At 46.2% G+C, this 15,720-nt stretch overlaps 1 long non-coding RNA gene across 1 annotated transcript; it reads left to right on the forward strand.

Moving 5' to 3' along the window:
• The first annotated feature begins 9,809 nt into the window (after positions 1-9,809).
• On the forward strand, positions 9,810-11,428 carry LOC111257191. The gene is made up of 4 exons (XR_002677575.1): positions 9,810-9,930; positions 10,191-10,293; positions 10,727-10,792; positions 11,099-11,428. It is a non-coding gene; the product is annotated as an uncharacterized LOC111257191 (long non-coding RNA).
• The last annotated feature ends 4,292 nt before the right edge of the window (positions 11,429-15,720 follow it).

A 15,720-nucleotide genomic window follows, 5' to 3' on the forward strand; every position in this document is an offset into this window, starting at 1 on the left:
TTGGCCATGGGATGTTGCTTGCCTCTCTCGTATTCCATGGACCTGCATGTACGTTTGGGCTGGTAGCCTAGTAAACTAGCTACACCAAGTAAAATTCAGGCTACTGAGCAAATAATGCTATTTGGCCAGGTATAGGAGCTTGGTTGAATAAAAGGAACTCTGATTTCAATGCAGCATTTGTGATTATAACAATGTGCAAACTATTTGATTATTGATTATGACATACATCCACTGTGATTGAGATATACTTCATAGCAGCTTATTCTTGGAAGGTGATTACAGGAAGCTCAACAATGATACTGATTCAAGAATCAAAACCCAAAATCTATCAAATCTTTTGTACTCCTGAAGTTCTCTTGGTCTGGACAGTACACATGAGATGGGCAGAAGCAGAATATGTGCTAAAGCATGGGCTGTACCTGGACCAAAGAATAGGTATTTCCCTGTCGGCTGCCAGGACCTTGGAAGAGAGAATTGCATTTGTTCTTTGGTCTTTAATCTTTGGCCTTTGAATTTCAAGAAATTATGTGGATCATTCAATGTTTGTTCTGTAAGTCTAGTCATTTATTAAATATCCATCCAAGCATTAACAAATGTTTTTAGACATTATCACAGACTCTAGACATAGGCTACCGATTTTTAGTGTAACATATTTGATATTCAAACATCTAATAAAAGTGCCCTTTACACTTTAGTTTTGTGGTTGGTATTAAAATGGTTTAACTGCTCACATTTAAAATATATTTAGTTTTGACCAAAGGGAGTAGGAGAAATATACATGTGTATCTCAAGTGTCCTGTTATAAGTTTTATATGGTGTTTATTACTTGATATTAGGTAAACCCCCTCAGTTATAGTTCTTATACTGTTAATAGACACTTACTGAATTTTGAACCTTGGAACCTTTTGAGAGACGTTTATTTATAGAGTGAAATGCACCAGATTCTCACCAAGATCTAGGTTCTGCAACTTTTTAATTGGTTCAAATCCTTAAACTATTTAAGTGTAGGTTCACTCTAAATCAAATATGGACTTGGATTCTCGCTTCACTTTACAATTTGAGGACCTAATGCTTACTTTGGGAGTTTATGATCTAATTCGTAATCTAGGAAAAGTTTTAGGACTCTAGTGCATTTTACTGTATTTTATTTTGAGAGCACACTCATACTTTCCCCATATTTTGTAATGAATGGGCAAACACTAATGAGAAACCAGTAGGTCTGAAACAAGCACGACACACTGACTGATTCTTCAAATCAAAAACCCTTTCAATTCTTTTTTTAAATACTTCTTTTCAGCGGACCTTGATAGGTACTTTTGTAACATTGCATCATGCATAATATTAAAATTTTACATTTTTGAAACCATTTCTTAAGATGACATGTTAATATACTTTTCATATAGCCAATCCTATTAGGACATATGGATTAAATTTACAAAGTTAGGCATACATAAATTGGACTGTGAATTATTATTTCTCAAAAAAAAAAAGAACATCAACGGGATGTGAAAACCTAGCCCATCTGATAAGTCCTTATCAGGAAAGCCGTAACATAGAAGCCTGATAATATACTTCTGTAAGCTTAACAAAACTTACATTGGACACAACATGTCAAAAAGGCACAAAACAAGTTATTGAATCTAATTCATGATCAGTACTAATGTTCGCCACTTTGTGGTCTTTATGCGCAACTGTTGTTGATTAAATTGGTGTTTTTTTATTATGATTAATTTGGTGTTGGAGAGTGGAGAAGTGGTTCAGTGGCTAGAAAGTGCTATAATTAGAACTCCAAAGCCTGAAATCTGTGTAACCTGACTCTCCATGCAGCTTGCATGCTTCACAATCTCAGCCACCCGAAGAATGATTGCAACAACAAATCATTTTCCATAAAAACTATGGGCTGTTCAAGAATTGTAGTCAGAATGTTGTAATTAGAATTGTCCCCAAAACACTACATGGTGTTATGATTTAACCCGACTCTTAGAAATTCTCCCTCCATCTATGTTTATATGGTATGGTATAACTTGGCACGGTTTTACAAAAACAATTTGATCATTCATTTATCTTATACTATACTGTTTATCGTTATAAACTTATAATCATTGTAGAGTATATTTGATTACGAATTCAACCGTATAAAGTTTACATAAAAATAGAAAATTAATAGTCAAATTAGTGGTTAAAGATTGCAAAGTTTGAATGCGTGTGCACCTTATAAATTAAAAAACAGAAGGAGTATATGTTATATAGATATTTGCGTTGTTGACGATGGAAGCATCTCAAAATCCTTCTCTGAAAAGAACGCGGGATACTGATTCCATGTGGCAGGTAAAAGCGTGTAAACACTCGTGGGACCGAAGGGTATATATGGATCTCCCTATCTCCAATTTCCTTGGAAAAGGAATTTGACTTTCGATGCTTTATCATCTTTGCTCCCAGGTCGGCCACGGAGGCCACGGAATTACGCATGGATTTTCCGACTCCAGGATGGTTTTGGCAGCTACATGATCAACTCCCTGGTAGTTGCAGAATCTCTCAACAAGCTGACGTGGAGGCGTTGGAGTCCATCCGAAGACGCTATGGTTGGACCAAAGAAACCCAAGTTGGCATCGTGCAGTGGCGCAAGCTAGCATGCATGGACTGGACCGATGGAGCCTCTCTGGAGGAGAGGTAGCTAGATCAGCGTGGAATATAATCTGCACAAAGCGCGGCAAAGATACATGATTCCCTGTGATATTTCGAACCCTCTCTGAACTTCTGTTTTTCGAGCCAAACACTGCTGGGACAATGCCTTCAGTACCAGTTCTTAACCTCCTAGTACCGGTCAACTGGTACTGCTATTTCGGTACTAAATGGGCCTTTAGTACCGGATCAAATAACCAATACTAAAGGGGTATTAAAAAATAAAAAAAATCTCACCTAAGCCCGAGCCACACCCCGCCACCATTGGCCCCATACCCCCACCGGTCGCTTGGCCCCTCGCCGGAGACGCGCCCCGCCGCCGCCACCCCGACCTCGCGCCGCCGCACGCACCGGCAGCACGACCCGCCGGAGCTCGGCCGCACCGACTAGATCTGCCCCTAGATCACACAGAGAGAGAGAGAGAGCGCGCGCGGGGGGGGAGGGGGGCTTACCGCCGCCACCGCATCCACCCACCGCCGCCATAGCTCCTCGCCCCACCGCCGCTCCTCACTGCCACGAGTGAGAGGCGAGCAAAGGGGGAAGGGGAGAGGTAGTAGGAGAGGGAAGTCCGGCGGGAGAGGGAGGGGGCCAGGGAGAGAGGGAGCTCCAGTGGCGAGGGAGACGCAAGAGGAGAGAGGGAGGCGGAGGGGAGCGGAGGTGGGGAAGGAGGCTGAGGAGGAGCGGTGGGGGCAGGGAGTGAGTGGATTCTCGGGGGAGGAGGGCCTGAGGGAGGGTGCAAGACTTGAAAGTTCTTAGAGAAAGATCACCCATTACTAAAGTTTGCCCAACCAGTACTAAAGGGGGGTCACAGGGGGCTCCTAGGGAACTGGCTATTAGATCCGGTACTAATGCTCATATTAGTACGAGGTCAAAAACCAACCGATACTAGTGGAATCCGCTATAAAGTAATGCATTCCTCCAGCGCATTATTTCAGCAATGCCTTGAGCACCTGTGCTCAGTCAGTCAGTTAACCTGTAGTGTCAGTTTGTAATAATCTCTAGCTCGGATCTTCAGTCCATTATATTGTTGCTTTTGTGGTCTGCGTCAACCGGATCCCAAATCTGCAAAGGCAGCAGCCCGGCCGGATTCCAGGCGCCAAGTTGCGGGACTGGAATTGGAATCCAGGTGGACACAAGGATTCAGCACATTTGCTGTGAGCTCTCCCTTTCCCTGGCGAAGAAAGGCATCCCAATCCTGATCGCCAGATTCCCTCGGCACAGCAAATATACCCAACCTAGCTAGCCTATCTAAGCAACGCATTCAGCTAGGGTGCTGGGTGCACATCTTCTTATCTGATAGATTGACACGGCCGGTCTCGGTACAAAATAACGAAGACCGATACCGAAAGGTGATCGGCACCGGGCAGCTGACCGTGGTAATGGTTGTTGTAAGCTTGGAGAGAAAGGTTATTCGTTCTTCCATGATTTGAGGACGATGACCGCAGTCACCGGAGATTCCGGCCTTCTCAATCACAACCAAAAGCTGCGCCAGATGCCTGATGGTGAGTGATGAAGGACACCGAGGATCGATTCGCCGTGTGGATATCCTGGTAAACCAGTTCGCAGTGGGGTGATCAAGGCTAAGGCTGGTCTTGTGCGTCGTCAGCTGCATTGCGTGCGGACGCTACACTACTAGAAAACTCGGTATTAGTCCCGATTGGTAGGATGTATATCTCCGAAAAAACGATCCGCGATTAATCAATCGAGATAAAAGGGAGATGTCTTTTATCCCGGTCCCTCAACCGGGATATAAGGCCCCCTTTTAGTCCGGTTGGTAATACCAACTGGGATAAAATGGTCGTCACGCCAGGGACTGCCTCCCACCCCTTTTATCCTGGTTGGCAACCGGGATTAAATGGTTTTGCAAAAAAAAATGCAAAAATGAAAATACCAGGGGTCCCGCATGTCGCAAGTCAAAAGTCACGCGAAATATGCGCGTGCGCGGTTCTTGGCATTCAAACCCATGACCTCAAGCCTCACGCATAGCTTCCTTGCCATCCCACCTACACACCACATCTATCTATATAGGGGATGCTATCATTTTATATTAACTTATGGCGGACCCTTTAATCCGGGTTGGTAACACCAACCGGGATTAAAGACCTCATTTATTCCAGGCTGGTAATACTAACCGGGATAAAAAGGTTCGAGGGATTTAGTCCTTTCCCAGCCACATATGGGGACCCTTTTTATCCCGGTTGGAAATACCAACCGGGATAAAAAGGGTCCGAGGGCTTTATTCTTTTTTGAGCCACCCGTGGAGTTTCCAACCGGGATTAAAGGACCCCCTTTTATCCCGGTTGCTTTAGTCCCGGTGGTAATACCAACCGGGACTAAAGGGTCCCCCATGTGTGCCTGAATTTTTCAACCGGGACTAAAGGATCCCCACGGGTGGCTGATTTTTGAACCGGGACTAAAAGGTCCCCTTTAATCCCAATTGCAAATACCAACCGGGAGTAAATTCTAACCTACTGTGACGCACCCTCTTTTCTTCCGAACTTAAATTAAACCGGAACTAAAGAGGGGGATCGAAAGTCAGTTCTCTAGTAGTGCTACTGCATCTCCAATGGGCAGGAGCATCCGGTGATCACGTCGGGTGGAGCATGATATCTTTTCACCTTTGGCCTTTTGGGTGTAGCCGCAAGAGGTGCGCAGCCGGCGGTCGTGTGTCGACATCGTGGTCTTATGGTCGCTTTCAATGGCAGTGAGGCGAAAGGCGCCACTTATGACCCCTAGAGGCCGGCTGCAGTGCAGGATGATTCCGCTGCAAGCTGCGGCAGGGCCGCAGGGGTTAGCTGGGTGTTGCATACTTGCAGTGTCCCAGCTGATCTGCATGCAAAAGGAATCGCCTTTGAGTTTGGGCACACAAAAGATATATAGCTTCAGCAGCACGCGGCAGAGCTCTAGGACATTAGGACTAGCAGGACTTGCTGGGGGCAGATCGATCTCGCGCCTAATCTTGTCTCCTCTGTTAGACAACCCTGGGCTAGCTGGGCGTCACAACTCGTTACGTCCCGGCCGGGGCAAGTCCTGGGGGCAGATCGATCTCGCGCTTAATCTTGTCTCCTTTGTTAGACAACCCTGGGCTAGCTGGGCGTCACAACTCGTTACGTCCCGGCCGGGGCGGGTCGAAGTAAGGCCTGTTTATTCCCTCTTTTTCCCAACTTTGACACTGTGCAAAAAGAAGATTTCCCATCACATCAAACTTGCGGTACATGTATGGAGTACTAAATGTGGACGAAATTAAAAACTAATTGTACGATTTTGTTGTACTTTGCGAGATGAATCTTTTGAGCCTAATTAGTCAATGTTTGGACAATAATTCACAAATATAAACGAAATGCTACCGTTGCGCATTTATGGTAAAATGCAAACTTTAACACTCCCAATTTGAGAACTAAACAAGACCTAAGGCTCAACGGGCGGCCCGAAGCATGGTCTAAAAAAACACGGCACTACTAGGACACGACCCTACGGAAATAGTGCCTGGGCCCTATCATAGTGTGGTGCTTGGTCCACCATACCGGCTCATAGTGCCGGTCCAGGCACGACCCGACCAGGCACTATGTGACATGATTATCTTAACCTATATTGTATATTCACCATTTGATGAAATGTATATATATCTCTATATGAATTTTACGATGGAATGGATGAATTAATGTATATCTATATGAATTTGTGATGAAACTGATAAAGTTTTGAACTAGTGAATGCATAGTGCTAGGGGTGACATGGGCATGCTGGGCCGGCGGGCCTATAGCGCCGGCATGACACTATAAAAATGGTACAATGCTGTATCTAGACTGGAAGGTCGGCATGACGTCCCGACACGATTAGATAACAGTGCCTATAATAATAATAATAATAATAATAATAATAATAATAATAATAATATAATAGTGCCTAATAGTATCGGACCAAATAGTGTCAGCGTCGGTAGCGATGGGCTATCTATAAACCGACAGGCGGTCGGCGGCAGCTGCTGCGGGTTGCGTGTGTTTCTTTCTCACGGTCCAATCGCTGCTCAGTCACCGAGAAACCTCAAAACTTCATCCTGACAGCCCCCACTTTATTTTCTTTTTTCTCTAATCATCGATAAAGAAATTAAGCAAAAATTGTATACATATATATATATATATGAAACATACGTACTAAAATCATATAAACATAAATTATATATGAAAATTAATATAGCATAACCTATGAACATATCTTATATACAAACTTATATGAACACGATTCATATTAAAATGTTGTGTTCATAAGTTATGTATGGAAAAATACTTAAAAAATATGACACAACAATTAGATGTGGAAAAAATTATGACACGAAGTTATGCGTAGAAACTTATGAACAAAAATTTGGGACGCAGATTATTGGACGCAAAAAAATAGACAAAAATTAGATTAAAAAGGGAAAATGGAAGCCACTCTCCCGGTCCTGGGCATACAAAACTGCGTCTGTGTGTGTTGCCTGATGCTGCTGGTCACGTAAAGAGTTTGCCTGTCCGCTTCAACATATTCAGCCGGCTTATCAGTTACCGAACAGTGTTTTTCTCTCACAACAAATAAGCCGTTTCAGCTTTTCAGCCGGCTAGCTGAACAGGGTAATAAGGATGGAAATAAGAGATGTCGGTGGGACCCACTTACGTGGAGGGGAGTCGCGCCTCGCGCGTGTCGGGAATTGAGCGCCGGGAGCGCATCTATAGGTCGAACTGTCGAAGCAGCTTCTCGTTTTGTGTGCTCTCCAGCTAGCGTAACGCCGGCCCGGCCCGGCCCTCCTCCTCCTCCTGAGGCGGCCTTAGCACCGTGGGCCGCTCTCGTTCAGCGGAACGTCGGCCCGTTTGTTCAGAGGCAAAAGTCTTGCGCGTGTTTGGAAGGTTGGGCCTCCTGTTCTGCGACCCATGGGCTGAAAATTCACGCGCCGCGCCGCGCCGCGCTTTTGAGTTTTGTGGACAGGTTTGACTGGGATTTTAAGTCCTAAAACCAGTGCCTTGGACTGCCGAAACGGGGTGACCTCCAGGCTCCAGCAGCGTGAAAGGGGACGGTGCGTTGGCGATCCGGCTCCGCAAGAAAGGGTTCGCCGGCTCAGCGAGTCCGGCCGGTGCTGCGCGAGGCGCGTCGGCGAGCAGCGCTGGTCTCATGCCATTCCGCCCCCCTTTTTTTCCAAGAATACGCAGGGAGCTACGTACCTTTGTATTAAGAAAAATGAGGAGAATTGTTTCAACGCGGTTCTACTGGACTCACGCATACGGTTTTGAAATGTAGCTTGAGCTTATATGACAACTTATTTACATCCGTTTAAACACAAAGGTCGGGGTAAGAAACCACCAAGGTACCGTTGCTTCAACGTCGTCCTGTTGTTGTCGCGGCTATTGGAATATTGCTAAGTGTTTGGCTCCTGCCGCGCACCAATCAACAGCTTGTTCTCGGATTAGCTCAGTTAGTTGCAGAGGATTTCGTTTTGGAGCTCTATCAAAGTTTCTGTCGTTGCGCTGTTTTCAAATTGTCCAGGAGATCCACATAAACAAGGAGTCCATCCCTTTTTTAGTGATTTGCTCATGACTCGCCGCTTATGCACCCAGTAGTTCGTTAAGGAGGTTTGGTGCCATTCCGCCCTCCTTCCTGCTCGTGCACGAGAGACCATCGCGGAGCGTCATCCGTATCCACGGCGTGTTCCTGAACCTAGTGGAGAAGTTCGGCACAAAACGGTGGAAGTACAGCGCCACGCTTCATACCGCTCAGCGTATTTTTCTTAATTGAACAGCTCCATGCTCGCTTCTCAAACCGCTTCTTCAAATAACGGCATTTTTTATTCCTCTGATGCTGTCTGCGTTGCGCGATGACTTTGGCCGATTACTTAAAGTGCGTTCAAGTCAAGATGCTGCGCAATTTTGGATTTTTCCCCCCAAAGTCTGGCTCAGGTGCTCCGCAGCAATTTGCCGCTGATTTAGCATGGGGAACTGCGGCATCAGAAAAAAGAGAACTGAAGCACAGTATGCCTGCGGCGCTTTAGTGGGTGCACAATAATCTGAGCGTGATTTGCTCTCAAAAAGCAGTCAATCCCGTGGTTAGTGCCGGAACTATGTTTTCCTTCCTGCCAAGTGGACCACCTCGCAGCATCGAAGAATTTGGTACCCGCCAACAGGTTCCCTGCCGAAGTTCTCTCCATCCCCAACTTTTGAGGAGATCAAAAGTCCTAAAACCAGTGGCAACTTGAAGAGAGGAGAAATACCAAGGTTTTGGCGGCAATTTACTCATTTTGATGACGATTTTTTCTGGCTGATTCCCCTTGGCATTTCATTCGAGGTCATTGTTGCCACAAATAAGCAAGCACTAGTACTTCTCTGATGACCAGTTCTCCAGAAGTTCGGCGAGTTCAGTTGGTCACCACTCACCAGTTGTACGACCATACAGGTGCGGCAACGTCTGTTCTCCTCGACGCACTTGCTTGCAGGATCCCGCAATGATAAAATGAGCACACAGGTCAGTACTCGGTCGAGCACGTTCACGGCTGGTGGTAGCCTGGTACTGAGCGGTTTCGAGTGCCCGCCCGCGCAGATTCGAGTGCCGGCTTTCCTGTTTTCTGGCGGCCGCAACAGCATCGTCGGCCCCTTTTTATTTTCTGACCTTCGGAATTGGAGCGACCAGAGACGCAAAACAGTTCCTTGATCTGACACGGCACGCCTTTGCTTTCCAAAGAAGGCACGCTCCACTGCTCCAGTTCCAGTCCGGCCTCAGCGGAACCGCTGGCCCCGGCCATGTGCTTGTACATCATTGCGTCCCGTGCCGTATGGAACGGGGATGGCTTCCTCCTGTGGACCTGGCACTACCAGCAAACCGGAGATTCCTGACTGTTTGAGTTTTCTTGTTGGTTTCTGTAAAACCGTCAGGAACTAATATACTCTCCTATCGGAAGGGGAAACCCGACGATACCCCTCCGTACCTGTCACATTGTATGTTTATATTAAATATAGTCTAATTATAAAACTACTTATACAGATGGAGTCTAATTCGCAAGACGAATCTTTACTAAGTCTAATTAGTTCGTAATTTGATAATGTGGTGCTCCATTAAACATCTGTACATCATTGCGTCCAGCGCCCCCAATGCAGCGTCCATGGCGACGCCAGATCCGGTCCTCTCCCACCTGAAGCCCCTAGCAGCAGGCCCCATCCTTCGCGAAGACCGTGGCGCCGCAGTACCCACATCCTGCACAAGGCCATGCGCTCATGCCTCTGAAAGGTCTGGATCCGTCTGTTCCTCTGTTCATTCTTGGTGTTGCTAGCGCTGTGATTCTGCCTAAGCTTCAACTCAGTTACTGCAAAAATGTCCATATGTTTCTTTATTTTACTCAAAGTGATCTAAACTGCGTAATACAAAGGAAGGTGCATGTACTGCTAACTTGTACATGTTTAGTCTGTTCAGTCTTTGACATATCTCATCATATTAGTTTCTATAAACTATGGCTGCTGCGAGAGTATCTGAAAAGGCACTCTTACCAGGTTGCAGTATTTTGGTGAAGAGATCCAAATTTGTGGTGTATCCATTAAAGACTGAAAATAGTTGCAATCTTCTGGGTATTGCACACCAAGATAATAAGGCCAGGTAGTTACACACATAATTCTTGCAATTGTCTGTAATATGCTATTTATGTGGTTTGTACGATGAGGCACCAACCAAAAGTTTAAGTTGAAATTATTATCTGAACTACATAATTCTGCAGTAAGCCAGCCTTGCTGTTGGAGTTGACTTACTTTACAGGTTAGATTGACGCATCCTAATTCCAAAGTTTACTTTGTTTCTTTGCTACATATGACATGCATTGCTCTATAATTGGTTACTGCAAGTTACATATGGATCTGGGGCACTTGTGCTATTTTATCTGGTGTAGCCAAAATTAACATGATAAGAATCTGATATGCCATTCCAAGAGATGGTGCTTAAAATCTGGTCTGGGCACTTGTTGTAGCCATTTGAATTCTCTGTTATCTGACTGCTTGTAAATTGACTACTTATTTCCCTAAAAAATTGTGTGCAGAAAGTACAAGCAATCTGTCATGTTAAATGGAGCAGCACCAGTGACAAATTTGTTGGTTTAAATCAGGTAATTTTGCTACTTGTTATTTGTATTACTAGGCCATAAGATTGTGGAACAAGAATGTGCAACTTATGACCTAACTTAGTGTAGTGTGAGTAGAATGTATAAGAATTGTTTTTCTCATATCAAACATGCTGCCTGCATTCATGTGATAGCAATCATCACCATTACCTGATATTTCTGTTAGCTGGATAGCAGCGAAAAGATGAATTCCTGGCAGCTATCCTAGTGTTTGGCTGGCCTGTATATGGACTAACGTAGATAAGATGAAAAGGTTCCAATAATCTCAGTCGTCAACCCTTTTTTGTGCAGTAACTTTTGTGAAATGGGCCTCTTTTGTGAAGTTGGGAGTCTGTTTGGTGAACCTTGAAGCGATGGACTTGTTGTTGGTGAAGGATGCAGTTAAGATCTTTTATAGAGTAATTTAGATATGTGATGTTGAGACTTGAGAGTGAGAAGGCCTCTCCTTTCGTGTAGTTGGTGTTCTGCTCGGAACACTGGGACCAAAAGACTTGCTGCATAGTCAACATGTGAACTGATATGTAGTCCTATTTGTATAAGGAATTAGATGATCACATGTGATGGCAAGATGTAAGCTGATTACTGCTGCATTGTGATTGTGATGGCAAGATGCATATTTACTTCTGTAGTGTCATTTGATTTTAATTGTGAACAAATATTGATGCTGGGATACATATATTAAATGCAAAACTAGTGTGAAGCATAATTCCTGTCGGGGATGGCCTTGGGGATGGCCTTTTGTTCCTATCGACGATCCATCAGGAGAGAACCAATAGTTCCTGACGCTGGTCACTCCTCCCTGACGGTTTAACCGACAGAATGTACCTTTGGCTGTCAAACAATTGCCGGAATTTCCAGCCCTGTGGTAGTGTGGCCGGTGGGAAGACACGGGTCATGGCGCGACGGCGAGGCCGAATGGAGGGCGACCATGTGCCGTGCGTGCTATGCGAGACCTTTACCCCCCGGTTGCCATGAGATCGAGGCAACTAGCAGATGGGTGGTTCGCTGCGCGCAGCCGCAGGATGACGAAAAGGAAGCCCGTCGTCTGCTCCTCACGTTACGCAACGATGAAGACGGGACGGGACCGGTCCCCTTGTAGAACCCAGGGACCATAGATCTGCCCGGTGCCGACGCCCGAGCACAAACAAATGGCGTGACGCGGGCACATGACAAGACGGAGTAGCAACAAGCGACATGGGATTGAGACCCGAAAAGACTGGGAGCTGTGGGTCACAGGGGAAATAAAAGGGTCTATATGTCACACGAGTGAAACAGAGACTCGCTCACTCGATTTTTGAGCTATATCGGAGAAGAAAAATTCGGCAAGGAAGAGCCCGTGAGCTATAGCTTTTCCCAACTAAAGAGTAAAGACGTCGGTGGAGGCGACATCATCACGGCCCTACCAAGTCGGCGATGAATTAGCGGAAGTCGGCGAGGCCCGCCGGCCGGGCGAATCAGCGCATGGGCCGCCGCGGAGGCGGAGCACAAGGCAGTCGTCGTCTCGCCGCGTGGAAGCTGCTCAGGCCGCGTGGACGCGGGGGCGGACCCCCTGCCAAGACACAGTTCGGCGGGACCCGCCACGTGGCGCCTTTGAAAGGGAAAGGGGGAGTGCCATGTGACCCTGTCCCATGTTTGGCGGGTGTTGTGGGCCCCACCCCTTCCCCGTCTTAATTGAAACGGGCGTAACTGCCAACCTCTGCCATGATCTCACTCTCGTATTCTCACTCACCGGAGTTATTTTTAGCACCGGGATCTCGGGTGCCTCTACGTACGGCTCTACGGCGGAGAAGAAGCCGAAAACGACGGGTTCCGCCAACCGACCAGGCGAGATCAGCTGATCACGTCGTGCCCGCCCGCGGCGTAGCTGACGCTCCGAGCCGAGCCGAACGTCGTGAGAAAAGTCGTGCCAAAAAAATATCAAGGGATCTGCCGCAACGGACGCATCACACATGAATACAGCTCCGATTAAAGTCCGTCTGAGGAAAAATAATGCGTAAGCGAGGCTCCGATCAAGGTACCGGTTCTTTTGCTCGTTGCTGTGACTGAAGGGGGTAAAAGAATAGAAAGAATGAAGATATCGTCGATCATCCGTGACCGCCGAGAGCAAAATAAGTGCAGGTGCAGACGTCGATGGTCGACCGTGCATGCACGCATCGCATCGCATGACACGGCACGGACAGTGGGGGCGTGTGTCGGGGCGGATACTGCGGCGAGCGATCGCCGGTGTTCCCCGCGGTAGCATGGCACGGACGCGGATCCTTCCAGACTAGAGAGGAGAGGATCAGAGGACGACGTCCCTGCCCGTTCCGATCCGATCCCATGTGCCTCCACATGCACGCAGCGGCAACGAACACCGGTACAGATACGTGGTACGCATCTTAGTGCAGTTTCTGCTGCAGCTGCAAAGTTTAGTCGTGGAGTCGGTCACTCTATGTACCCATGCGCATCTATCTGTTCACACAAGTAAGTGCGAGTAATGCACGGTACTGTCCCAGTGTTGTACGCAATTAAGCATTGCCGGTCGAGTATACTGCGTAGTAGGTTGTGCAGCCCCCGTACATTCCAAGCTTCTCATAGAGGCAAAGGCAAGGAACAAACTCGCTTTCACGGCTACTTGATTCCCCTCCTTGATGATCCTCTGCCATCCTATGGAGTATGGAGGAGGTGTTTGATATCAGATGCTAAACTTTAGCAGTGTTACATCGGATGTTCGGATGCTAATTAGGAGGACTAAACATGAGCTAATTAAAACTAATTGCAGAACCCCTGTGCTAATTCGCGAGACAAATCTATTAAACCTAATTAAATCCATCATTAGCAAATGGTTACTGTAGCACCACATTATCAAATCATGGACTAATTAGGCTTAATAGATTCATCTCACGAATTAGACTCCATCTGTACAATTAGTTTTATAATTAGCATATATTTAATACTCATAATTAGCATCCAAACATCCAATGTGATATGTGCTAAACTTTAGTGTGGAGTATCCAAACGAGACCTATGTAGCGAACCTATCTCAATTGTTAGGGTGGGATATGTGGTCGAGCATCTAACCACCCAGATTTAAATCCCCTCTAGCTCGAATTTAGATGTCTACTTCTTCTTTTTAATGAAAAACCGTATAGCTTTTTTTATCCTCCGCCATCCTACATACCATACCTACTAGCTCACACCAAAGTCCAAAGGCCGCCGCCCGGCGCACCTGAAGAAAAGCAACAGCCGAAACATACTCCATGTGTAGAAATTTCACTAGAGAAGAGCTTGGTGAGGTCACATATATGCAGGGTGCACTCTTCTTTTAATTTCACCGCTCCGTGTGGACCGTCTCCGTGGAACACAATACTCCCACCATTCTCTTTTGATAGTCCTATTTCACCTGAGTACAATGATCAAGGAAAGATGATTCTACTTATCATCCATTTAAACATATCATTAGCTATTGCTCCTAAATAAGCGATTCATTAGAACTTAGACTTCTCAATACCCACACAGCCAATCTCGTGTGGAACAATGAAATGTTACATGTCAAGCAGGGGCGGACCTAGGTAACAGCTAGGGGGGGGTTGAGCTCTGCCCCCCCCCCCACCTCTCTTCTCTCCCTTCTTCTTCTTCTTCTCCCCTCACCTTTCTCCTCCTATAGGTCACCTTGCTCTAGAGGAAGCTACAACAAGTACGGGACTGTAGCCCCCTAGCTCCCCTCTGGATCCGCCACTTATGTCAAGCCCGAGATATTCATTAAAAGGATGTACATTTAGATTAAGATAAGACTATTGAAAGAGATTTTTTTTAATTTAGAAATAGCCCTATTAAAAAAAGAACGGGGTATAACTACCAACAAGAGCTGACGACCCAAGCAATGGCAGCGGGAGCGGTAGGCATATTTTGAAGTTTGACCAGCCACAAGGGAAGTTATCCACAGCCTACAGGTACCACGCCTAGCTCAACATGCGCAACTAGTTAGTTCGTTATGCCTCAAATTTGCAGCTCATCACGTGACATTGTTAACTTTCTTCGATGAACTTGATGTTGCTAGTTAATTAGCGGCACTCCGTTGATAAGTTCGTTGTGACGAACTGACGATGTGCAAACCTTGCATGTCAACCTAACAAGACATTCGCACGGTGCTAATTTGCATTCTTGTGAGAAGCTGTGTCAAGGAAAGGAGGGGGGGGGGGGGGGTGCGGGCGGCTTTCTTGACCTAAGTCGTCGAAAAGCACAACGAAGTGTATTGAACAATTAGGCTATGTAATGTAACGGCTGTTATAATATGGTTTTTTTTCACACCTGGGAAGTGGTTTTCATATAATCACTCTTGCTTTTTAGGTGAATGCTTGATTACTAATCATAAAATGCATTTTACCAACTTAGGGATATAGTAGTAGACAACTTGAAATTGAAACCGGGTCCAGGAAAAAAAGAACAAAGAGCAAACATGTGAATCTAGAAACCGTACGTGATGGGCCAATGCACAGTACGACAGAAGAGATCCCCGTATCATCTCATGCATGGAGCTCCGGTTGCAGACTTGCAGTCTCAAGCGGGAGTCTCTAAATTCAGTTGCGGTTTGTTGGGTCTCGAGATGGATTTGTGGTAAAACCCTATCAATGCAGCCGTACCATCAAAGCCCCATCATGTTCATCTTCCCAACGCTCACGTGGGGTGTCCCGTGTCCACGAACTAGAACAAAAGCTTCTTGCCTTCAAGCGCCGGAACCGACAGAGTTAGGGTGCGTTTGGTGCGGATTACGGTGCTGTTCGGCTGAGCTGATTATTCCAGTAGGAACTGTGCCAAACAGTTTTTCAAAGAGAAATGATTCTATGCTAATCTGTGAAGTGATTCTCTGAAATGAACTAAGAGATTGGAAGCCGAAAAAATAGCTTCTCCAAGTTGGTTCTCCTAATTCTGTG

This window comes from Setaria italica, chromosome V (assembly GCF_000263155.2).
Source record: "Setaria italica strain Yugu1 chromosome V, Setaria_italica_v2.0, whole genome shotgun sequence".
NCBI lineage: Eukaryota > Viridiplantae > Streptophyta > Magnoliopsida > Poales > Poaceae > Setaria > Setaria italica.